The sequence below is a fragment of the Macaca nemestrina genome, chromosome 2, assembly GCF_043159975.1.
Source record: "Macaca nemestrina isolate mMacNem1 chromosome 2, mMacNem.hap1, whole genome shotgun sequence".
Lineage (NCBI taxonomy): Eukaryota > Metazoa > Chordata > Mammalia > Primates > Cercopithecidae > Macaca > Macaca nemestrina.
The window spans coordinates 84,398,328-84,424,447 of record NC_092126.1 but is presented as its reverse complement, the minus strand read 5'-3'; the positions used below and the strand labels follow the sequence as shown (position 1 = coordinate 84,424,447).

At 39.0% G+C, this 26,120-nt stretch overlaps 1 protein-coding gene and 1 long non-coding RNA gene across 5 annotated transcripts in view; one reads left to right on the top strand and one right to left on the bottom strand.

Moving 5' to 3' along the window:
- Positions 1–26,120, top strand: part of LOC105465688 (phospholipase D1) — a 206,611-nt gene that overhangs the window by 40,454 nt on the left and 140,037 nt on the right. The window lies entirely within an intron of this gene.
- LOC139361917 (uncharacterized) lies at positions 253–24,392 on the bottom strand. Its single transcript, XR_011619896.1, has 3 exons — positions 24,265–24,392; positions 1,306–1,396; positions 253–389 (listed from the first exon to the last, which is right to left on the bottom strand). It is a non-coding gene; the product is annotated as an uncharacterized lncRNA (long non-coding RNA).

The following is a 26,120-nucleotide window of genomic DNA, read 5'->3' as shown; positions in this document are numbered from 1 at the left end:
CAGCCCAGTTCCTTTCTTATCATTACTTTGTGTCCTCGCACTAGACTTTCTAAGTATAAATATGATTTTATATGCAGTTGATTTTATTTTTTGAAACATTAAGTAGCGGGGAGTTGTGCCCCAGTTGGGGTTGTCCTCCCTCACCACACTGGTGCGTGCTTGTCTGATGCACGGTTTTTCCTTGGGCCTACTCCTTGGAGTTACAGTGAACCAGAATATCATTTTAATTTTTCTCTTTGAAAAGTCTGGCACTTTTCTGGAATGCCTCATAAAATACTGGCATAAGATTTGATTCAGGCAGAATGTACAGGTGGATTAAGCCCCACTGAATTTTGTCTTCAGTTTTGCTGTTTTTATTCTCAAGTGATTCTTCAGAATACAAGATTACCCTAGGATTAGAGAACAGCTGTAAAAATGGAGTGTGACTTGTAAAACATAAAAGTATAGTTAATAGTAATTAAGAAATGAAGTCAATATAATCAAGCACAGAGAAAGACATTGTCTTCCTTAATCTCATTAATTTAAAGATCTAAAGAGCAATTCTGCCTTTGTTAATTTGCCACCAAAGCAATCTGGCATGAAATTGTTCTATAGGAGTAGTTCAATTTGGTGTTTTAAAGTTTGCAACACTTTATGAAATATAGTTTCTCTTGCTCTCATGTTATTTTAAGGATGCTTTAGTTCAGGGTAATGTACTAGTGTTTTAAAATATGCTAATATGCTTCTGTTATTGCCATTTTATTCTCCTTTTTTCCCCACTGGGAAATACAGTGTATTAGAAAGGGTCTGTTCTTTCACGTTCTTCTCTGCTTAAAGAAAATTGAGGGGGAAGGGAGACAGAAATAGGTACTTAAAAAAGATCTTTGAGGTGATATGCCAAACTTGAAGGATCCCTTTCCCATCAGTGCTAAGTTGAAGTTATAATGTTATGGCTGCATGCCATTTCGGGATTACAAAATTGACTGTATTTTATACCCCCTAAGACACAATTGTACAGCTGTGTTATTGTCCCTGCCTCTGTAGATGTTTTCTTTAACAGTAAGTTTATTACATCATTTTAGCTTCCCCAAAGTGCAAAGATTGCTATGACTTTGCTAAGTTTTATATATATGCCGTATATATGCTATGACTACACATATGTGCTGTTGTGCAATTATTAATTATTAAATGATATTAAATTTCAAGGAACGACTTGTCTACCTGATTGTAGCTGCCTGATGATTTTAGAGAGAAATATTAAGACATGTTACTCATTGATTACTTGTTCGTGCTTGACGGATACAGATAAAGGTCTTTCAAACTTACATGAAACTCATTTGTAACTTGTAGATCTCAGTTTCTGTGTTCCCAAGTGCTTCATAGCTTTTCATCTCAGATGGCAACAAAGCAAAGACCACTGATTAGAAACAAAAATAATGTGGCAAAGGATTAGAAAAGAGGAAAACTCCCTAAAAACCAGATTTTAGGGTTTTCCCAGAGAATATACACATTAAAATGTTTCCTCCAAACGTGGGAGAAAAAAAAACAAAGGACTACAGTAGAGAGTTCAAAATCTGTAAATTTGGGATAAAGTATCTAAGCAAACCTTAGATTATTCCTGATTCTAGGTTTGGAACACACATTGCATTTGTGTTCTCATTCTGCTGGACTGGCTTAATTTTGTTATATATTTGTTATATTTTTGCTAATAAGAGATGGGTATTTGCCTCATAACATACCATCTAATTTTAAGCTGAGTTTTGTGCTAATTAATTGTTATCCAACATGCTTTCTTGTGGATATTCAAAGTGATTTAGATGTCTCACACATCTCAGATGGTTTATGAACCTAACTATGACCCAGAAGGATGTGATGCCAATTTTCTTATAAAATGAATCTGAGTTTCAAAGCTGGAGATAAATTCTTAGGCAAACTTTTTTAACTTGAATTGGCTACGCCCCAAACGTTGAGCAAGTTGCATGGCAGTAGAAGATCAGGACTCTGAGGAAATAACTGAGGAACTAGGAGTAGCAGTGGTATTAGAGATGAATTTTCGAACCTTGATAGATTTTCACCAGATGGACCAGTTCCGTTCACAGCCCAGATCACTCCTTGTTCTTGTGTGATCACACATAGTCTTGATCTTTGCAGCATATGGTTTGGGAGGTGCAGGCTTTTGATCTGCAGTTTATAGCCTTGTCAGCTTCAAGTAAGGACTAAAATGAACTGTGCCACATCTGCCTTTTCCAAGAACCATTCTCCTGGTTCTTGCCCCCTCAAGAACCAGGTGCTTGTGTGCACATAGGTCTTATGGTTGTGTATCAGGAAATGTGGAAGATTATGATACCACCCACCCCAGAAATTCACTACTTTAGTAATGTCAGTAAATACTGAACTTCCCAGAGGAATTGCAAAAGCTGAGGACAGAGTATACTCCTGGAGCTGATCTGACCACGGAGGTCCCCAGTTGCCTGTTTCATTCCAAAGAACCCAATTTAAGTTTGACCTGGGATTTCCGGGGTCATCGTACTACCCTAGTAGTAGTAATAGTCATAGCAGAAGTGGTAGAATAGTGGTAATAATAATAATGAACACAAAAGGCATTTCCTAAGTGCAGTCACTATTCTAAGCCCTGCCCCACCTCCTTTTTTTTTTTTTTTTTTTTTGAGGCAGAGTCTCACTCTGTTACCCAGGCTGGAGGGCATTGTCACGATCACTGCTCACTGCAACCTCAAACTCTTGGTCTTAAATCAGCCTCCCACCTTGGCTTCCCAAAATGCTGGGATTACAGGCATGAGCCATGTAAACAAAATGGTGGGATTACAGGCATGAGCCATGTAAACAAAATGCTGAGATTACAGGCATAAGCCATGTAAACAAAATGCTGGGATTACAGGCATAAGCCATGTAAACAAAATGCTGGGATTATAGGCATGAGCCATGTTAACATGCCCGGCCTGTTCTAAGCCTTTTCCTTAATGCTCACAACAACCTTAAGTGGTTGATTTTCTTTATTATCTCCATTTTACAGTTGAGGAAACTATCCAAGAAAGTTAGATTGACCCAAGTCAGAGCAACTAGTAAGCAGCAGTGACAGTGTTGTGCATCAGAAGGTGCTGTGGAGGGGGAAAAACTGAAAATATAATCCAATATTAGAAAAATATAAGAAAAAAATACAACCTAATACATTTTGGATTGTATTATATCCGATATAATCCAGTATTTGTTATTGAGAAGCAACCATGTAGATACATCTGTGCTGCTCTTCATTCTGAAGATGCTCCGTTGACCTACTGTCAACCAGCAGGGCAAGCCATTTGTATCCTTTCTCCACTTGGGTTGGTAAGCTTGTGTTCTGCTTTCTCACCTCCTCTGCTCATGACCAGTGGCAAGAACCTGGTGACCAGTGGCAGGATATAGAGGTTGCCCATGGCCTGTAAATGAGACCAGTACTGGCCAGGCCACATGGAGAATAGCCTCTGCATTGAATACTGTCTTTTAACTACTTAAGCTACTCTTGGGATTTTAGAGACTTTTTAAGGCTAAAATAATAAAACCACTAAAGCTAGGAACTTGGATTTTCTGATTGTTTAGCTTTAATTTGGCCTGTATGAGTGTCCTCTTTATTTCTGCCCAGTAATAAAGACTAGACTTCCTGCTAGTAATCAAAGCTCTTGTTATTTTGTCAGTCTTGAAGGTTTTCTTAAGCTTAGTGGATAACCGAGATTATGAGACATGTATTTTTTTTAAGAGACATAAATGTGCATTTGAAAAATATTGGGCAAATAACTTCTACACAATTTGACTAAAATTTAAACATGTGACAAATAAGTTTGGAACCTTTAACAACATAGAACAAGATAGCCCAGACAGATTAAGGAGCTAACTTAAAAGAAAGAAAAGAAACCAAACAATAAGAATTCTGATCTTTGAACGGGTAAGCACTTTCTCTTCCCAAAATCAATAGAGGAAATCACAAAAGGAAAAAGTCCATAGATTTAAATTTTCTAGGTAGGAGTATAGAAGCTTTAAGTATAAAAATGTTAATCGAAGCTTTATTTATTACCATGAAAAGTTGCAAATAATAAAAACATAGAGTAGCAGAAGAAAATTGCATGATGGACCACCACAATTTTATTTATGGAAAATTGTAATAGGAGGAAATGGTGATGATAGATCTTTAAGTTAAAATAATGGATATTAAACTATCTCTCCATCATACATCTGAATGTGTTTAAAATATACCTCTCTATGTGTGTTATGCTTCCAAAGACAATAGAAAGGACGATCTCCTTAAGTAAATAGAGATTTAGGGGTTATTTTGAAGGTGGGATTTCTGATGATTTATATTTTCTTCTTATACTTTTCTACATATTGGTATTTTTAAACATGATTACTTTATATTCATTTAAAAAAGGGAAAAACTATTCATGGAGAAAAAAAATGAGACTATACCAACATTTAATAATAGAAATAGTAGACTAACATCACTCTTAATCTATTTAAGGTAATGGCTCTAAGATTGATTTTAATTTCCTCAAAGTTTTATATATTTAAAGTTTTCTTAAATAATAATCTATTACTTTTATAATAAAAATTAAAATAGATTAGAAGTGACAGGTTAGAGTTGAGGTGAAATGAATTTTTGTAAAGGACAGGATCATTTTTCTTTGGAGACCAATTATATTGCTGCCCTTATACATCATGTTAGGAAACATACCTTTTTGACTTTTCTGTGTCAGACTTAAAATTTTAATTAGGTTTTTATAGCTAATTAAATTATGAGGTAGATACTTTATTTAATAAAGGATATGGAGGAAGTTCACATAAATACTTGAAACATCAGTCCAGGAAAGATTCTTTGAGGGATTTTCAATATATCCAGATGTCTGAATAACACTTCTTTGGTCTAAATGCAGTTGATAATGTCATGAAAGAGACAAGTCAGCATACCAAGACAATCCTTAGAAGGCATGATTTGACTGGAATGCTGAAGACAGAAGAAAACCTTAGAGTAGCTGACTTCATTCTTCCCCGTCCTCACTTTACAGATCAAGTCACTGAAACCCAAAATTATTGAGTCCTCAAGGCTACAAGGTCGTAATAGACTCAAATGGAGGCTTTTGGGGTCCTTTGATTCCCCCTCTGCTGCTCTTTATAATATTCTGCTCGTTTTCACGCACTTTAGTAATGATGAATGAAATTTTATTTCCATTTCTCCTAGGTTGGTAAAAACTAAAAACTAACACCATTCAGAACTTAACTAATGATGTTTGAAAAAGAGGCGGTAGGCTGGTAACTGCTTCCCAGGAAGACCTACCAACTTCACTAGCATGCTTATTACTTTCATCATTGTTGTTGGAACATTTTGTTCTTGGGTACAAGCTTACTTTACACACATCTGGTTTCTATGTTTGTTCTGGAAGACAGCAGCCACATGGAGTGAGTAGAGAACACTTGATACTGAGCTCTGGAAATCGTTTTTTAACAGCTTTATTGATATTGTATAATTTACAGATCATAAAGTTAAGCCCTTTAAAGTATACAATTCATTGGTTTTTCTAGTATCTACAGAGTTGTGTGACCATAACTATAGTTCATTTTTTGAACATTTTCATCACTCCAAAAGGAAACTTTGTATCCACCCTCTCTACCTCCCTCTTTTCCTCCCCTAGCTTTAGGCAGTTTTTCTTTCTTTCTTTCTTTCTTTCTTTCTTTCTTTCTTTCTTTCTTTCTTTCTTTCTTTCTTTCTTTCTTTCCTTCCTTCCTTCCTTCCTTCCTTCCTTCCTTCCTTCCTTCCTTCCTTCCTTCCTTCCTTCCTTCCTTCTCTCTCTCTCTTTCTTTCTTCTTTCTTTCTTGATTTGCCCATTTTGAACATCTCATATGAATGGAATCATACAATATGTGAGAATCCTTAAAATTTTGATTTGATTTTCAAAGACGATGTAGACAAACATGACCTGGTTACTCTGCAGGCCCCATCTTCCCAACAGTGTCCTGAGTGTGAGATTAAGACCAAATGAACTCTGTCAGTGCTGTCAACTATTTTATTAGATTAAATGACTTGTTTTTGGCCTCTGGAGTGTCTAACTCTTTAACTTTTCAAAGTTAAAGAAAAGTGGCCGGGCGCGGTGGCTCACACCTGTAATCCCAGCACTTTGGGAGGCCGAGGTGGGCGAATCATGAGGTCAGGAGATCGAGACCATCCTGGCTAACACAGTGAAACCCTGTCTCTACTAAAAATACAAAAAATTATCTGGGCGTGGTGGCGGGCACCTGTAGTCCCAGCTACTGGGGAGGCTAAGGCAGGAGAATGGTGTGAACCTAGGAGGTGGAGCTTGCAGTGAGCCGAGATCGCGCCACTGCACTCCAGCCTGGGTGACAGAGCGAGACTCAGTCTCAATAAAAAAAAGAAAAGAAAAGTAAAGAAAAGAAAAGTACATACTCATTAGTGTAAGTCTGTTGTAGGCCATGTTGCAAAATTACTGGGTTAGACCATTGCTTATTAGTTGTGACCTTGTGCAAATTACTTGACTTCTCTAAGACTCAACTTCCTTACCTATAAAATGGGGATAATAATTGTACTTACCTTAGAGGGTTCCTGTAAGAATTAAATGAACTAATGCATATAAAAAGCTTATCATAATGCCTGATACATTATAAGTGTTAAATGAATATTAGTGATTATTATGTGTCATTGCAAATAAACTGTAGACCAGCGCAGTGGCTCATGCCTATAATCTCAGCACTTTGGGAGCCTAGGCAAGAGGATCACTTGAGCCCAGGAGTACTAACACAATTATGAGTGTGAAGGCATCACACTCACACTGGTGTATGAGACTTTGCCATAGATGGCAATTTGGTGTGGTATGGTGCTGGAACTCAGAGTGTGAGAATGAGTTCACCATCTCACAATATGAATAGCTACTATTTGTACATATCATAAGCACTTACTATGAGCTAAGTTAGAATCCAAAATGACTCCAAAACTATGTAATCAGGTTGTAAAATTGCTTACTTAAGGCAACCAGTTTTCTTGTTAATAGTTCTGTTTTACAGAATGTTCTCACACATGTTAAACTGAAATTTACACTCTTGTAGCTGCCCCTTCACCCTCCCAAGTCTTGTAATATCTTCTACATGGAGAATCAAATGCCTAATCAGCTAGTTCTTCAGATATCTGAAAATAATGGTCATGACCCTCACTTACCTCACTCTCTTGCTCAGACATCCAGAGATACATATATTGTTCCTTAGGTTACACAGTCCAACCCACCATACCCCTTCCTCTTTCCTGGAATGGGCTTTCCACTCACATGAGCTCATAAGTGGTCTTCAAGGTTCCTGTCCAGGGTGCTTTACCAGTGGCAACCTTCCCCAATGCCCAGATGTTGAGCAGCTCCTCCTCTGGGATACGCCCAGATGTTGAGCAGCTCCTCCTCCTGCTATACTTCTGTTCACATTCTTGAGAATTTGCTGTGTCCTCCCCCGGCCTGTGAGCCCCTGAGGGAGAGCTCTGTTTATCTTTGTGTTCCTAAACCCCATCCCGGCCCCTGACACTTAGTAGCTTCTCAATACAGTGGAAGAGGAACTTCATCTTACTTCATGTGGATACCTAACTATATCTGGTTTTAGAGAGGTTGCACTATAAGAACCTCTCTAAAGTTTTTGGATATAAAATGCATAGACAAACCTTGATTAACTTAGGACAGAAGAAGATAACCAAAAAGCCTATGGCTTCTCCTAGACCAAAAGTAGCACCATCTGGGGAATAAGACTGTGAAGCCCTTTCACTTGGTTACTGCACCATTCAATTTCACTTGGTAAAAGTGTCCACTAATATCCTGATGTGAGTAAGGTGCTTGTCTGTTGGACAAGGTTGATACCCACCACCTTTGCTCAGAGAAATGTAAATAAAATGATTGTAACATTTTACATATGGTTGAATGACAAAGTTCACAGTAAACTTAATACCAGTGTTCAAATGAATGCTGATAAGAAGATACAGTCCAAAGTTACGTTTCTGTATTAATCTGAGACCTTTGCAGTTTTCATGGAGTATATATAGAGATTTTTTCTGAATGTGTGGATAGAGGGTTCATTTAAGAAAAAGTGTGTTAACTGGGGAAACAAAGAGGCTGGCCTGCATCTAAAGGAAAGAAAGTGGGTCTCACCAAGGGTTTGCTGTGATTCATAAAAACTGGTCCGCATCTTAAATGGATTAATTATGGGCCCAACTGGAACATTCTACACAGAATGAGCCCAGATGCTGGTCATTTTATCTGGGAGTCTCAGGACTTAACCACGTGCCTGCTCTGAGCACCAGACTTAATACTTTCCCACTCTGAAAATCCTAGGAAACACTGCTTCTTGATGCCTGAGTTTGAATTTGCCAGGTTTCTCCATCCAACTTGAGTCTGCCACCCTTATGCATAGTAACAGCACCAGACACCCCAGTAAAACCATCTTCTTCCCCTTGCTTTTTACTGGTTTTGCTCTGGTGGAGGTCTGGCCTAGGTCTGAAGGAGGAAGAGTCAGGTGTGGAATTCTGAAGTTGAGGTAGATGCCAGGGTGTGTTTTCTGAGACCAAGAACGAGGCTCTTCTGGGGAGTGCTGGCTCCGGGGAACTCAGGGACTGACGGAGCATCTCCTTTTTTAGGAAGCACTGCATTTTCAAAGGCCTTTTAACTGTTGGATGGCTTGATGTATTAGAAAGTTAGTAACTTGCCATGGTCTGTAGAAGGAGGGATCCAGACCCTGCTTTGCCTGACTATAGAGTGTGTTCCTACCACTTGCTCTGCTCCCTCCCAAGTAGCCCTGCCGTGAAGTTGGCTGATCCAAAATTCCCAGGGCTTTCTCACAAGAATAGCTGCTAGTCCAGGCAACTGCCAGCCTATACATGTATGTGTGTGTGTTTAAACTTCAATGAGGATGTATACATTTATCTTATTAAATTTTGTCTCTTTTGTTTAGCAAGGAACAACTTTGTGTATGTCCCTTTCCCCATTTTTTTACAGTGTGATTACCAGATCAAAAAGTATAAATGCTTTTGTTGCTCTTCAACTATCCTACTACATTTTCCCGAGAATGGTGTCTCCATTAACAGTGCCACCAGCAAGTGAGTGCTTCAGCACAATTGTTACTAGCTTTTAATACAATCCATTACTGGTTTCATTTGGGCTGGGAACTTGGGTCTCTTGTGGAAAACTCATGCATGTGATTCTCTCCTGGAGTTCCTCAGCTCCCCCTTAAACCCCCATCCTAGGCTGACTCAGGCTGGTGAGTTACCCTGCCAGGTGCTCCCTTGGTAATTAACATGTGTCTTCAGGTCGTAGTGGCCTCTGGACTCTGCCTTGAGTCAGACACCTTGGGCTGCACTGCCCCAGACTTTGCTCTGCTTCCCTCCCATCCTCTGACTTTGAGCATGCTCACTTCCTTCCTCTTCTGTCATTGTAAAATCCTGGGTTATTTCAGGCAGTTTATAGAAATTCTCTGAAACTAGAGGATGTCTCATGACAGTAACAGAATAAGAGCGTTGAGAATTAAAAGCAATTCTTTTTATAGAACCACAGTGGTTGAAGGAGGGATGTCTTGCAAACTTTCTAGAAGATAATACCTAGATGATTAATTAGCAAGAAATCCATTCCAATTATTCTAGTTATCACTAGATGAAGGCAGGGAAAGTGACAGCAGAAAGTGTGAAGAATGTATAATTGAAGGCATTAAGGAAAAGAACCCATCTACTAGATTTTAAATCACAAAAAGGAAAAAACTTAATAAAAGAAAGAATTTCTACCTGTATACTGTGTCATTCTGTTAGTTCTAGGAAGTATAGATTTGTAAAAAATGTAATTAAAAAAATAAATGTAATTTATTTTTAAAATGGGAATAAAGAAAAAAGTCAAATATACATCTTGGCTTCTACTAAAACCTCCTTTCATTATTTGCATGACTTTTATAGGTGGAGTTATTAGGGTTCAATAACTCTATCTTGACCCTTTTGTAACAACAATGAAATACCAGTCTTGCGTTTGCAAGCAAAATAGCAGAGCTTTGCCTTTGGGGAAGCAAGAGAAATGACAGTAACCAAAGGGGACAGTAAGACTGTTCTGTTAGAACATCGGTATTGGGTTTTTGTTAAGAAAAGAAGTAAAACAGCAAGTTGCCAGACAAGCTAATTGCTAAGCAAAATGTAGATTGAATACTGGGCAAGATTTAAAAAACGTCTTTGAATAAGTAAATATTAACTAAACAATTAGCAACAGATTTGATTATGCTACATGAAACAAAATGGTATGAGTATAAACACAAAGCCACGTACATACACAAACATGTAAAATATCTTTAATTTTCAGGAATGGAATTCTCTAGCTTTTCTAGTATCAGGAAACTAGAAGGTTCCCTTTTCTTCTTTTTCTCCCTTTTCCGCTCCCCACATTTCCCTTTCTGTTCTTCTACTGCTACCTACTTACCCGCTAAGCATCAAGTTACTAGTATGAGGGCACAGGGTCGAAAGAATGTATTCTGGAATTAAATTAGAAGAAGAAAATTCTATAGAATTTCTCTTTCAAAGAATAAGTGTAAAATTATCTTTCTTGAATGAAAGAAAAAATCAGTATCTTCAGTAATTAATACTAAAAATTAGTATCTTCAGTATCTGGACCTCATCAAAATATATCTTCCTTTCATTATTTGCATGACTTTTATGTGAAGTTGTTCAGCAAAATGAACTCTCTTGTGAGAGGACAGCTACTGTCCTGCACCTCTCAACCAAAAATGCAGGCCACCTTCTGCCTGAATAAGGCAGGCCACTTAAAAAGAAAACCATAAACCTTACTGAAAAAAACTCATTTAAATCCAGTTTAAGCTTGTTTGTTAGCTTTAGTGTTGTATATGTGCTTAAATAATTGTATTAATATTTAAAAGGAAAAAGTGACCTCGACAGGAAGGAACTGCTGGATTGTGAAGGAAGGTAGTAATATCATACACATGTTGAATTTTATCAGTCCACAGGGCAGCTCTACTCTGCCTGATGAGTGATTCAGTATTTGCCAAAGACTTAATGTATTTTTATTTGCTACATGATATATGCTTCTAAAGACAGGTTTGGAAATTTCAGAGAGGAGTAGAATGATAGATGGCCTCCCCATAGACTCAGTTATTGCTTCTGTCATCAGTTCTCTGGGGATCTTCATAGGTCCTTTAAAAATATCCATATGCCACTATCCAGGAGAAGGAAGGTCCTGAGACAGTCATAGCCAGCTGGTTTTGTTCTCTCTAGGCACAACGCTTCTGTCATGTTTTCCTTCTTGGACATTCTTTCCTCCTATCATGAAGGAAGTGTTTTACTTTGGAGCTAGTCTAAACCAGTGTCTCGGAAGCTGATATGCATATGGCTCACTTGGATATCTTGTTAAAATGCAGATTCTGTGTCCAGAGTGTGGCCAAGGTTCTGCATTTCCAACAAGCTCCTGGGTGATGCCTAGGAGGCTAGTCTATGGACCACACTCTCAGTAGCAAGGATATCTAGGTTTTAATTGTCAACAATCCCAGAGAGACAGATGGTGGGGAAAGGTGAGCAATAAAACAGAGATTAAATGGAGGAGCAACATTTGTTCGTTGATCACTCTGATTACTTTGGCCAGTGTCCAGTTAAGTTCAGATAGGCAGCAGTGCACATTGATTAAGAACTTGGGCCCTGCAGTCATCTTCCTGCCACCCACCAGCTGAGTCACGTGAGCACGTGACCAATCTCTCTAAACCTCAGTTTCTGAAGTTAAGACACACAAATAATATGAAAATTTACATTTTAGGGTTACTGTGATGATTAAGTAATATAATGTACATACTGAATAAGTGCTTGCTGTTAGCTATTAGTAGTAAGAATCCAGGAAGCATTTATTGAACACCTACCACATGCCTGGCATGTTAAGGTAGGGACAGAAAGATTAAAAGCCAGCTCTTTAATTTCAGAGGAGATTTAATTGGTTTATTTGAGAGTCCCCGGAGTTGAGGTAAGATCTAAAACTTTTTTTTTTTTTTTTTTTTTTGAGACGGAGTCTCACGCTGTGTCACCCAGGCTGGAGTGCAGTGGCACGATCTCGGCTCACTGCAAGCTCCGCCTCCCAGGTTCACACCATTCTCCTGCCTCAGCCTCCGAGTAGCTGGGACTATAGGCGCCCGCCACCTCGCCCGGCTAGTTTTTTGTATTTTTAGTAGAGACGGGGTTTCACCATGTTAGCCAGGATGGTCTCGATCTCCTGACCTCGTGATCCACCCGCCTCGGCCTCCCAAAGTGCTGGGATTACAGGCTTGAGCCACCGCGCCCGGCCTAGATCTAAAACTTTTGACCCCAGGGCCAGTGCCCTTTCAGGCCACATGCTCATTGCCTATTTCTTACATTGAGTAGCTATACGGAAACAAAGGTGGTTTCAGACCAGCTTTAATTCAGTAAAATCCATGTGCTGAATCATAGTGAATTGAACATGTTCTGACTTTTAAGACCAAGTGATTTACATTTAGTTCCTATGTTTGAGCGAGGTATCTCTGAGGATAGAAATTAAAGGGCAGGTTTTTGTTTTGTTTTGTTTTGTTTCGTTTCGTTTCTTTATCAGCTGGAAGTTTTTCTTGGGCAACTAGAACTGAATGATATCAAAGGCAGGTATAATCAATGTTTATTCTGGTGAATCAAATTCTGAGCATATACTTGCCTTCCACTTTTGGCATCTATCTTCTGAAAGTGAAATCCTGAAAGTGATTTCAAAAGGACTCTGTTTTTACTTGAGCTAACTTCTTTTTCTAATAGAGACTAAAAAATTTGCACCCTGTGTCTTTTCCAACAATTGCCCAGCATGAGTATGTGTGTGTGCCTTTGAGGAGCTGGGTATTCCTGCTTTGTGTCCATCTTCTGTACATTTTTTTGGAACCCTGCCTTAAAAGGAAATGATCACTGACCCAGAATTTCTCTTTTCTTTATCTAATTGTTTTTTCTAGTTATTGAGTCTTTCATACTTTTTCTGAACTTACAATAGTTTTCTTTGTGACACATACTTTGGTAGTTTTTTAAATACGATAATAGATCCCAGTATGATTTCTGTGTTTGTGAAAACATAATTATCTCACTGAGGAGAGTCTTCAGAAAGAAACAGTGGAATTAAAGTAATATTCAATATAGACGTTGTTAGATTGCTTTCTTTTAGTGTTTTGACAGTGTCTTTTCCCCTTTTCTTTTTGGGTATAAGCAATTTGTCTATTTTTGTTATAAGAAATGTAAAAATGATTTTTGCCTCTGGTTTTTCTACAATGGGATCAAGGAAAATTCCCTGCCCTTTCTTTGAACACTGATTGATTTTTACAACTCTGGTTATTATTATTCCTATGCCATTGCTGATTTTAAAAAAATCTTTATTGGGATATAATTTATAAACCATGAAATTCACCCATTGAAAGTGAACAATTCAAGGTTTTTAGTATATCGACGGAGTTGTCTTTGCAGATTTTTGCTAGCACGTTATTCCCTTCTCTTTCTACTGTGTATGCTTAAACTCCTCTGTATTCACATTTCTTTAATGAATTTTGCCACTATGTATAGTTTTGGGCAGATGTAAGTATCGTAACAATGAGTTTTTAACATCTACTAACTTAAGACACATCCTGATTACATCGCACGTTTTTATTCACTTTATATTAATGCCATTTTAATGGTGAATCAATAATCTGTCAACTATGCCTACGCATTCTTAAACCTGGCATGTTCTTCATTACCCCTTCCATCCTTTCTTCCACCTAAACCTCACTGTCGACACACATCCAGTTTAGCTTGTTTACCTTAAATATTGCATTGTTTCTTAAATGTGACAGACAGAATTCTGGTGGTCCCATTAAGGCACTACTTTACAGCTGAAACTCATCTGGAAATCATTGTTCCCTGTAGCAGCTTTATAAAGAGAGCTGGTTTTCTGTTTAGCAGAATATAAATTTGTGATAAAATACCATAGTTTAGCCGGGTAATTAAAAATAACCAAGTAAAAGTGAGTTACTTATCCTGTGAAATCATATTTGGGGCAGCCCAAACTTATTTTTATGGAAGACTTTTTAACTCTAGGACAACAGCGTCAAGACCACTCTGGGGGAAGGGGGTGTAAAGAGATAAAGTGTAAATGCCTTAACATCACTTACCTTGTACTGTATGTCCAGGTGCACTGCACCTTTTTCACTTCTTCAAACATGTCATGGTTATGGAGTTAAGATATGGTCAGATGGGAGAGATATTTAGAATTTGGCTGGATTTATTAATTGATTGGATATAGAGAGTTAGGAAAGAGAATGGCTAAGGATGAGTTCCAGAATTCTGGTTTATGCCGCTGGGTAGATGATGTTTCCAATTTTTTTCAGGAAGAAAACATAGAAAGAGGGAGTGTTTTGTGGTTAGAAGATGGTGAATTCTGTTTCGAGCATATTGAGATGCTCTATGGAATCACCCAGTGGGGAAGTTCCTAGGCAGTTACATAGACAGGTCTGAAGATCAGGACAAGGATTGCAGCTGGAAACAGTTACCGAGAGCCCAGTAGATGCTAGTGATGGGCAATACAGAGTTGGCCTCTCTCTTCAGGGAGCTCCCAGTTTTTTAGGGGAGATAGAAGCCAAGAGGAAAGGAATGTACTCAACAGTAGTATCCCTGAGTAAAGGAGACATCAGCATGTATTTTAACCATCCATTACAGTGGATGAGATCACCCTGAGAAATGTGTAGAGTAAGAAAGAATAATCCCAGGACCCTGAAGAATATTAGCGTGTAAATTTTGAGCACAAGAACAGCATCAAAGAAGACTCCATCTCAGTTGGCAGAGAGGGAGGAGGAAAACTGGAGGAGTGTGAGAACATGGAAGCCGGGGAAAGAGACCCTCAGGAAGGATGCAGTCAAGGGTTGTGCAACAGAAAGATTAAGTGAGATAAGAATGGGGAAATGTCCTTCAGATTATGGAATATTCAGGTGGTTATGAACTTTGGAGACAGCTGTTTGGTGGAGTGTACAAATGGAGGCCAGTGACAGCAAGTTAAAGAAGGAGGAGTGATAAACTAGAAGGAGCAAGTAGACAACTTTCTTAGGAAGTTGACTTTGAAAAGAGGGTGAGAGACATAGCTGGAAAGCCCCATGAATGCCAGTCTGCGTAGTTGAGTGCTTTTTATCCAGCCATGTTTAGAAGCCTTGGGATAAGTGCCAAGAAGGCAGATAGTTGGTGTGGCCAAGGGTTGAATTTTTCCAGATGACTGCAAAAGAAGGACATACGAGCAGAGATTTTTGGGCAAGCAAATAGTCAGAGATGGACTGCATGCTCTCAGCTGGATGAACAGGGGTGTGAGGTCTAGAAGGAGCTGGTGGCGAGTTAACACCTTATCGGAGATAGAGTAGTAGCTGAGTCTCAAGGGTGACCTTGGATAAAAGTTGCCTGCACAGCTGTCTCACCAGATAGGATGGAGATTTCCTGGTTTTAATAAGGAGTGAGTCACAAGGCAAATCTCTGGTCATTTTGTCATAAACCCTACATTTGAGAAGTTTTGCCGCTTGGAAGAAAGATGTAATATCACTAGTATTTATGTTCATCCATCACACTGGAGGACAATGGAAGTGTTATCTCTATTGTTCTGGTTGTATTATTTCCTTTTCTAGCTCTACTTCTTTTGTTAAAATTAGCCAGAATTGACTTATCTTCAATTCTAATATGTAGTTTGGTTAGACACAAGGTGAGAAGATTGGTTTCGAGATACGAGATTTTGATGAGGAGAGTTTATGGAGAATTATATACATCTGAATATGAAGGCAGTAATTTACAGGAAATGGAAAAAGCAGAGAACGTGAAGTTGAGAGTTCAGGACTGAGTCTCAGACCAACAGTTTTACAGTATGACCTTAATCACTTTGAGTTATTGCTTCTTCAATGAAAAGAAGGTTAAAAATAATAGTTTCCCCTGTAGGATTATTAGGAAAATGAAGATGTATGTGTACAGAATGCTTTGTAATCCAGAAAGCATTACGCACATGTTCTTTGTGCTGCCCAAACTGTGAGCAGTTCTGAGTCTTATTCGTATTCATTCATTCTCATTCGACTCATTCAGAAACAGTGACTGGGAACCCAATAGACACCAGTGACTCAGGATTTAGAGACAGCGTCTCCCTTCAGAAAACTCAGTCTTCCAGAGGAGTCAGAGACCAAGTGGAAAGGAATGTACTCAATGGACTCACTTGGATGCTATAGAAACACTGAGAAAAAAGGCACCTAAACCAGCCTGGGCTGTCAGGGGAAGCTTTCTGGAAGGGGTGACACCTGATATGAGTCCCAATGGATGATAGGAATCAGTCAGGCAAAGATGGGGTTGGAGGAAGGCAAAGCTGCAGAGGGAGCAACCTATTGGAAGGCTGAGGTTGGAGAGCATGGAGCATGTTTTTTTCAGTCCAGCTGAGCAGGGAAACCTAACACAAAAACCTTGACTATGAGTCATAGCAAGAGAGAAGCAGTAGAAGGGAACATATGTGTAATTGAGATACTTGAGAATGTTTTAAGTGGTAATAGGGGAAAGCCACAGGATCAGGAGAAGTTGATGAGGGAGTTGACTGATGAAATAATGAGAGGAGGGTTGGAAACAAGCAAAGGTGGGAGATAGGACACGCAGAGGAGGGGCCTTCTTCCAATGTTTTGGTGGGCTGGGAAGGAGTCAAAATCACAAATAAGGCGAGGGACATTGAGAGATTCTGCCCTTAAAGCCTCCCTTGTCATGGTAAAGTGAAATTCATGAGGTTATTTTATATTCCCAGTGCCTAGCATGGTGCTCAGCACATAGTAGGTGTTCAATAAATATCCATTGAGTGAACTATTGAATGAACTACATCCTGAGAAGCTGCTTAAGAAGCCCCGCAAAACAGCTACACTGGAAAGCAAGGTAGCTTATCAATCTGGCTGGTGCACACTGACTCTCTTTCCAGTTCATCAAAGTTTGGCAGCCTGCCTTTTAACTTGCCATTTCTTGTTAGTATTGATGCAACCCATTTGCTTCTGACCCTTGGGAATGTCGCAGGAGTCAGGTGTCCCGAGAATATCTCTATTCCTTAGTACTATGCATAGGAGCAGTGGTTAAACAAAGACCAAACTAGTTCTTTCCCAGTGAGGCTGGCAGCCTGTCCACACCTGTTGAGCAGTCTGGCTGCAGCTCAGACAAAAGCAGTTTATCCTGCCTGTCTGGTTGTCTTTCTTCCACATTTCAGACATGGTTCAAAGCTGCATTATAAAGGAAGAATCCATCCCTGAAACAGACTTGTATGGGCAAGCAGGGTGCAACAGAGGTGTAAGTTCTAGTCTCATCAATCCTTTATCTGTATGATTCTGAGCCTCTCTCTTCTCAGTGCATTGAAGAGGTTGGACCAAATGAATGCCTAGATCATCATGTGTGCCAGGCATTACAGATCAGGTTTTTTATTCACTGGTTTCTTCAGTCTAAAAATTGTATGCTTAGTTCTTACTCAATGTAATTCAATTCAATTCAAAACCTGTATGGTGCCACCAAATATGTGCACCATACAGGTTTTGAATTGAATTGAATTGCATTAATTTCTATTCTTTCTAAGACACATACAGACACATAGTAAAATACTGCCCACCGGTTATATAATTCACTTCCCTCATTTAATTCATTTCTTCTCAACAAATACTAAAGATATGAGAGAGATCAGATTTGATTTCTTTCAGAGAGGGCAAGATGTTAAAGCCTCTGAAGTATGGGGTGAGAAGAACTCGGAGGTGTATGCAGGCTCAGAGAAAGTAGGCTGTGATCACAGATTAATGTTTGCCATGGAGATGCAACTGGGAAAGCTGGCCACAGGTTTCATTTATTGTTATTCTGAGTTCTCAAGGAGCTTACAGCTCAGCAAGAGGGAAAGAGCTGCAAATAGATAACTTTGGTTTAGCCAGAAAAAATGTCAGATTTGTATGATAGAGACCACAGAAATAAAAATGCACTGAGTCCCTTTTGGACTCCTTGCTAAGGGCGTTCTCCTCCCTCCTCTCTTGCTAAATGTTACCATTCTTCTAAAGTTATTGTGTATCATTTCCTCAATTAGTTTTTATGTCATACTTCTATATATTTATCCATAGACAACATACAGGATTGTTCTATGTTTTTAAATCCTAAACAAAAACTGTAAGCCGGATTTTTCCCATCAAACTTTGTATTGACATTTATTCATGTTGATACATGTAGTTCTAATGCACTTATTTTCTCTGCTGTATAGCATTCCATTTGAAACATTCATTTGCCTATTCTGTGGTAGATGGATATTTTCAGTTGTCTAATTTTCTTTATTGTGAATAGTGCTTTAGTGCCCATTTGAATATATGTCTTCTTATACCATGGGGGAGTATTTTTGTGAACATACTTATGGGAAGCATTGCTGGCCAGTAGGTTCCATCATCTTCAAGTTTACTAGATATCGTGATATAGATATGAAATTATTATTATTTTTTTCTTTGAGACAGAGTCTTGCTCTGTTGCCCAGGTTGGAGTGCAGTGGCGCGATCTCTGCTCACTGCAAGCTCCGCCTCCCGGGTTCACGTCATTCTCCCGCCTCAGCCTCCCGAGGAGTAGCTGGGACTACAGGCGCCCACCACCACGCCCGGCTAATTTTTTTGTATTTTTAGTAGAGACGGAGTTTCACCGTGTTAGCCAGGATGGTCTCGATCTCCTGATCTCGTGATCCGTCCGCCTCAGCTTCCCAAAGTGCTGGGATTACAAGCGTGAGCCACCGCGCCCGGCCCATTCTTCTATATTTTATTTCAAATGTTTACATGTTTGTAGTTCATGTTTAGGTTTTTAATCCTAAAAACATTTGTTATTCACATTTGGGACTATAATATGGAAACTATTCTTATTGGAGCTTTGAAGCATAGAACTAATTTTATTTTATATTTCTCTGAATTGCCAATAGTTTCAGCATCATGTATTAAACAGTTCATTTTTCTCCATTATTTTTTTCATTCCACTTCTGTCAGATGCCAAGAACTTATATTTGAATAGGTTTGTTTGGGGGGGGGTCCCTATTTGGTATAGTTCATCTATTTCTGTGCCAATAATGTACAATTTTATTTTTTTCAGGTTTGTAATAATTATTGATCTATCTGATAGGGCAAGTCTTATCTACTTATTATGATTTTCCTGTTACAGATTCGAGGATCATATTGTCAGGTTCTGTGAGAAATTCTTAGGAATTTGAATCAGTAGATTTCCTTTGAGGAAAAGCAACCTTTATTTACTAATTCAATACCACATTTATTGAGCTTTAGGATGTTGTTTCAATCTTACGGCCTCCATTTATTTCTGATGAGAAGTTCATCATCGTTAGTATGGTTCTCCTGAACACAAGTTATTTTTCTCTGGCTGCTTTTAAAATTTAGTTTTTTCTTTACATGACAGCAGGTTGACTTTAATGTACCTAGGTGTCATTTTCTTTGTATTTATTCCTGTTTGGGATGCACTGAACTTCGTCAACCTGTAAATTTATTTCTTTCACCAAATTTAGTGATTTTTTAAATCATTATTTCTTTAAACATTTTTTTTCTGCTTCATTTTCTCTCTTACCCTATCTTTCTGGGATTCAAATTATATGCTTGTTAGATTTTTAAAATATTATCACATAAAACACTGAGGCTTTGTTCGTTTTTAAAAAAATCTTTTTTCCCCTCTGTCTGTCCTTCAAATTGGATAATTTCTGTTGTTCTGTATTCAGGTTCACTGACCCTTTCTTCTGTCATTGCTATTCTGCTGTTAAGCCCATCCTGCAAATTTTTTCTTTTCTCTGGTGAGATTTTCTACTTATTCGTTCACTGAAACCATATTTTCCTTTACATCTTTGAGCATTATTATAATAGTTGTTTTAAATAATCCTTCTCAGCTAATTTCAACATGTCAGGCTTGGTCTCTACTCTTCACAATGGATCACATCTTTCTGTTTCTTCTATGTGTAATAGTTTTAGGTGACATTGTGACTGGCATGTTGTAGAGACTCTGGATTCCTTTATACTTCTTTCCAGAGTTTGGATTTTTTGTTGAGTTTAGTTTTGTTTTACAGTCATTTAACATGCCTGGACTCAAACTCCAGACCCCATCTGTCCTGTGGTGAGCAGCAGCAGAAATATCTGTTAAAGTCATTTTAGTACTAGCTGCGTAGCTTTGGAATGTATCCCATGCCTACATAGTTCAAGCGTCAGCCTATGCAAAATTTGGGGTTGTCTCCCCCTCTGTGGCTCTCTCCTTTCTAGGATTTCTGGCCTCACTTTTCAGCTGCTGTGATAGCTGTGAAGTTTGTTCTTTGGTTCTTCAAACCAGAAATCTATGGACTTTCTATCCGAGCTTTAGTCACTCAAGTTGACATGGTCTGGGACCAGCCCTTAGACAAAAACAATGCTGTTTCTTTCTTCCGAATATAGGTTTCCTTCCAGTTTCTGCTTGATTTTGGTTGTTTTTCAAGCAAGTTATACACACACACACACACACACACACACACACACACTATATATATAGTGTATATATATAGTAGTTTTATATATATTACAGAATGTGTAGTTGTTATCTGTGGGATGGTAAATCTAATAGAAGTAATACCTCTATTACTGAAACTAGACATTGTGATCTTGGATAATTTTTATATACAGTTTTTCATTTTGTAGTTATCACAGTTCCATGTAGTTTCTTCCCAGGGATGCTGGGTGTGGTTATTTAGTCCCTTTTAAAGAGGCAGTGTAGCTCTTTGAAGCTCTGGGTTTTTTTGTAAGAGTGTCACTTCCAGGCCACTGCTTCCCATGGTTCTGGGATCTTATCTCCTAAAATTTATGTGAGGGAACAGAACTGTAATCTCAGATGCTTATCTGAGATCCAGAACCCTTTGGACCCTACAACTTCAGTTCCAGTGTGCCCATCAGACTTCAGTTTCTTCATTCTTAGACACTGTAGGGTTTTTTTTCATTATTGTTTTTGTTGCTGGTGCCACTGCCGTTAACCTTGAATAAATCTTTTCTTAAAACAATCACAATTTACCTAGCAATTCTGTGTTTTCAGTAGAAATGGAGCGTATGTATCAGCTTGATTCATTTTGTTTCCAGAAGTTTGTAGCAGTGTTTTCTATAACAGACAACATCAGACCGTTCCCACATCCAGCTCTTGCTGCTAGTTCCTGTGCTTAGGAGGGACATGATTCAGGTGGGAATATATGGACTTTGGGCAGGGGTCTTACTGATAGCTCTTAGAATAACTAGGGACATAAGAACAGCTAACTTTATTTTAGCATCTAGTATAGTCCAAGCTCTAAATCACGCAATGTTACTTCCATTTTACACATTAGGAAGCTGAGGCACAGAAAGACATAAATAACTTGTTTCACCATAAGGAGAGTCATATTTCAAGTTACTTCACTCAAAATCACAAATGTACCATGGTACAGTACTGTCTCAACAAACATTTTTAGTAATTATATAGATGGCCAAAAAATTGAAATTGTGCTATGTCAACTATCAGTTGTGACAGGATTCAAAAGCTAATCAGCACTGGAGAGTTTTTGGAGGAGATTACGATGTGTGTTTGCCAGATTCATTCTTCTCATAGGTGAAATTCATGGGATATCATTGAAAACACTCTCTGTACTGCCAAAACTCACACTAACAGAGGTCATTTGCCTGTTGCTTTGAAGAGAAGTGAAAGAAAGGAAAGCATGAATATTCTATTCTTGGCCATAAAGAAACTGAGTATTCATTTAACATCCAAGGATGTTAATTTTAGAAGTCTGACCACAGTTTTTAGCAATATTAACTACCTTTCTTTTATAAAGAAGAATTTTCCCTTTGACTTAAGTCAATCCAGTGGTTGTACAAAGTCTCCGACTTACACGTAATAAACGTATTAACAGGCTTTGAAGTTAGGAGTGATCCTCCCATATTTTCTCTTCAAATACAAATCTTTGTAATGTGCCTTGTCACTTACAGGGACAGGAATAAATCTTCTTAGATGTTGGCTCAGAATCCTCATCTAAATGTCCTTGGCATTTGGGCTAGGTTTTTATCTTCTGGGTGATGTCATTTAGAATATGTTGTTTTTCTGACATTTAGTAATGTTGACAGAGGAGTTTTTAAAATTATAATGTATCTATTGCAAAGTCCTAAACACAGACGACTTCATATGCATGTAAAACAGATATTTTAATTTTCAGTTTTTAGGTGAGGAAACTGAGCACCAACTAAAGTGACTTTGCCCAAGTTAACCAAGGCAGAAATAATAGCAAAGTAGATCAGATAGTTGTGTGGCCTTGAGCAAGTCACTTATCTCTCTGTGCCTTCAGTTTCCTTGCCTATGAAAAGGGGCTAAGAATAGCAGCTACTTCATAGGTCTGTTGTAAGGACAGATTGAGTTAATGCCTGCAAACCACCTGGATCACTGCCTGGCACATAGTAAACATTATGCAAGTTTGCTTTTTAAAAATTACTGTTAAATTCAGCACAAACGAATTTCTGCAGGAGCCAGGATGGTTCAGAAAAAAAAAAAAAAAAAGAACAAACAAACAAAACATGGGCTTTGGAATCCTGGTTCTAACACTGTCCTAGCTCAAGTTTCCTGTATAGAGCCTCTGGGGTTGCATAGTAGGGTTGAATAGGGGTGTTTATAATTCTAGAGGAGAAAAAAAATGGGGGGAAGAGAAGAGAGGCAGGAAAGAAGGCAAAGCAATCATTTCCTGGCTGGCCATAGCTTCCCAGGAAAAGCAGCCAGTCACTCCATCACATAGAACATCTTGCAGATTGACTGTTTTGTATCAGTGTGCTCAGCACAGCCAAGGCCTGAAGGAGAGGGGAGAGGCATGCATCTGCCAGCAACTTAACCTGCCCTAGTATCACAGGCTGTGAGACTTGGTTTCCTGTACTCCTCTTACCCCCCTGACACACAACTCCTGAGGAAGCAAGAGAACATGTCCCCGGTGCAGCACTTTAACTGAATCCAAAAGCATCTGGATGAGCCAGTGCCTCCGAGGGTCTGGTCAGAGGTCAGTGGAGCCGCATGCTGTACTGCATGCCATGGAAGCTGTGCCAAAGCCCTGCCCTCGCCCAGAAGGAGGTTGAGATGGTTGGTGGCCTTAGGAGAAGAAGTGAGAGCAGTCATGACTAGGGATCTTTACTGAGCAGAGGCCAGGAAGGCAGATGGGACCCAGCCCATCTGGTGGCCTACATACCAGAACCAGTCCCACCACTCACAACTGTGCAGCCTCAGTAAGCTCCCATGACCCCAGTGAGATTGTTGTGAGGATCGGAAGTAATACACGTAACATGCCTTTCAGTGCAGGCACTCAAGAAATGACACATCGTATTTTCTTAACCATCAACATTTGAAATAGATGTCAATTTCCTTCAGCATTTGAATAGATGTCAATTTCCTTTAACATCTGTATTTGACTCTGGAAGCAGTTTGAATTCAAAGATATGACTGAGATGAACTAGAAGCTGATACCACTGCAAAAAGGGAAATATTTAACTCTAGGACATATTAAAGGAAATTACTCAGAAAGCTCATGCCAGAGAACAAATGCCATGGATGTTTTTAAAAGGTCATCCAAAGAGGTCAAAGGACTTACGAAAAGTCATAAGAATCAAGAAATGATTTTCATGCCCCAAAACATGTGACTTATATCCTAATTCACTATTGGATCGTGAAACAGCTGTCTGGAAGGTTTTCCCTTCTGGAAACCATGATGTCTTATGGGATTTCTTTGTGCCTCCATGGCATAAAGCTGCCTTGGTTTTCTTGGGTTATTATTAAAAATGGCTGGGAGAGATCATTATTAGAAGTATCCTAATAACATACTTACTAGCTGAGATTAGCTAATGGCAGAAATTATGGAAATTGTAAGAGCTATGTAACCATTTTGCTTTATGGCATTATAGATGTGTTTTTGTTTGTTTGTTTGTTTGTTTGTTTTTAGCTAGGGGAAAAAAGAGAACATGAATTCAACTCTTATTCTGTGAGCACAGTGAGTCCAAAGTATTTAGCACCAGTCTGGACATCTCAGGGATAAAAGCAGCATCAGTGTTAGGCCAAGTGGAGGGTTTGATATAAAGCCAGGAAAGAAGGATAAGTAAGTGGAAGATTGCTGGGCTCTGGGCTCCCTGAGATCAGACTGGATGTGGAGCTCAGTGGAAGGGCTGTGTTTGGGAATCAAGCTTCTGACTCTTAGAACCATAGACGTAATAGCAAACTGGACTCACAGGTTATGGGCAGGAGAGCTGGCTGGGTGATTCCGCATCTTGGCATTTCCTTTTCTTGGCACAGGCGCAGGTGGAAGGCAGAAGAGGAGCAGGTGCATGGCTTTTGGGTCAGCCAGAGCCAGGCTGAGAGGTGACTTACTGACTTTCTGACTCTTCACCTCTGTCACACTATCTCACTGTCTGCAAAGTGGGAATGATGACAGTACTCCTCATGAAGTTGCCGTGAGGATCATTTGACATGATGCATGAAAAGCCCTCAGCAAAAGCCTGGCACACAGGAAGCTTCACTAGCAGTTTGCTGTGTTAGCTGTGATTGCTTTGGCAGCCAATCTGTTTCTTACATGTTATACGCCTCTCAGGGGCTTTTCAACCAGAAGGCTTCTACATCTGAGTGTGTCTGCGGTATGTAAGGGAAATAATATCTCTTTGTGTCGTTCACTGAATAACCTGCAGCTGACAGCTTTCTCTATGGATAGCTCACTGATTATGTCACTTAATCAACAAACGTGTTGAGCAGGTGCTCAGCTGGGTGTCTGTGGTGAATGCCCATGACTCTAACCCTCTTCCCCCAGGAGTGTCCCTGTCTAGTGGGAAGACAGGTGTGTCAGTGCATCAGCACATGATTGCAGCTCAGCGGACATGCTTCTTCACCTAAAGGTCTTGAGGGTACAACCATGAACCTATGAAAATATATGCAAAATGCTGCATGTGAACCCATGCTCATTTATTTCTGGGGTTGTGGGTTCATAGATTTCATCAAAGTTGCAAAGGGTGCTGGACCTCAAAGGGAGCAGGAGCCACAATCGTGAGAAAAGTGGCGAGCACTATCGGGATGCCAAGGAAGGATTGCATAACCAGCCAGCGACAGCAGGTTGGATGAGGCCAGGAAGACATGCAAAGAAAAGGAAGGACATTAGCTGGGTCTGGCTGGCTAATGCCTTCCATGATTGTTTTTGCAGAGGAAGGCTTACTGGTTTCTCTTATACTTAGGGTAGTATAGTCCAGAAATTTCAGGACTGGTTGAATGGGAGAGACCCATTCTTAGAGTAGCCCAGCCAGAAAGACAGTTGCAAGATGGTACGTTAGTTTTGGCAGCTAAAAAAGAGATGAAAAGCAGGATAAACTCTGTTAAGATTATTTTTTCAGGGGTCCCCTTTTAATAGAATTAAAGATGACACTAGCAACCGAGATGATTTTTGCCTGTAGATGAGTATCCATGATCACATTTACTCCTCACAGCTTCCTAAGGGAGGAAGCATGAGTGGAACATTTCATAGAGGGACACTGCAACCCTCGGACTGGTAGTTGCCCAGGTTACACTCATAGTAAGGGTAGAACAATCCTAGGTCATTTGATCTTTCCCTTATACCATTGACATTTCATTTTCTGTCCAAGGTACATAATCACCTTCCATTAATATTTGTGGAAGTCATGTTCCTTTTTATAAATGGTCAAAGATCCAATTAAACATCAGAGGATATTTAAAATGTATTTTCTCAAAACATGTAGTCTGGAGTGTAAAATATGTTAATATCATTTACTTTATTGAAAGTCAGCTAAACTCAAAAGATATTTATCCAAGTCATATTATATTACTAGAGATTGAGTTTAGTACTTGAATCCACATTTATAATTTTTATATCTCAGAAAGCATCAAGTCAGTTCCAGAAATACAGTTGCTGTATGATGTGTTTTCGAAGGTTATATATTATGGATCCTTTAATTTTCATCATCATGAAAAAATGGGAAAACAAGATATCCCCACAACTCAGTTTGGGTTTAAACTGTCTAATCATGATTTTTTTTTTTACATTCATACATTATGATATGATTTTTGGCTTAGGAATTCATTGCAT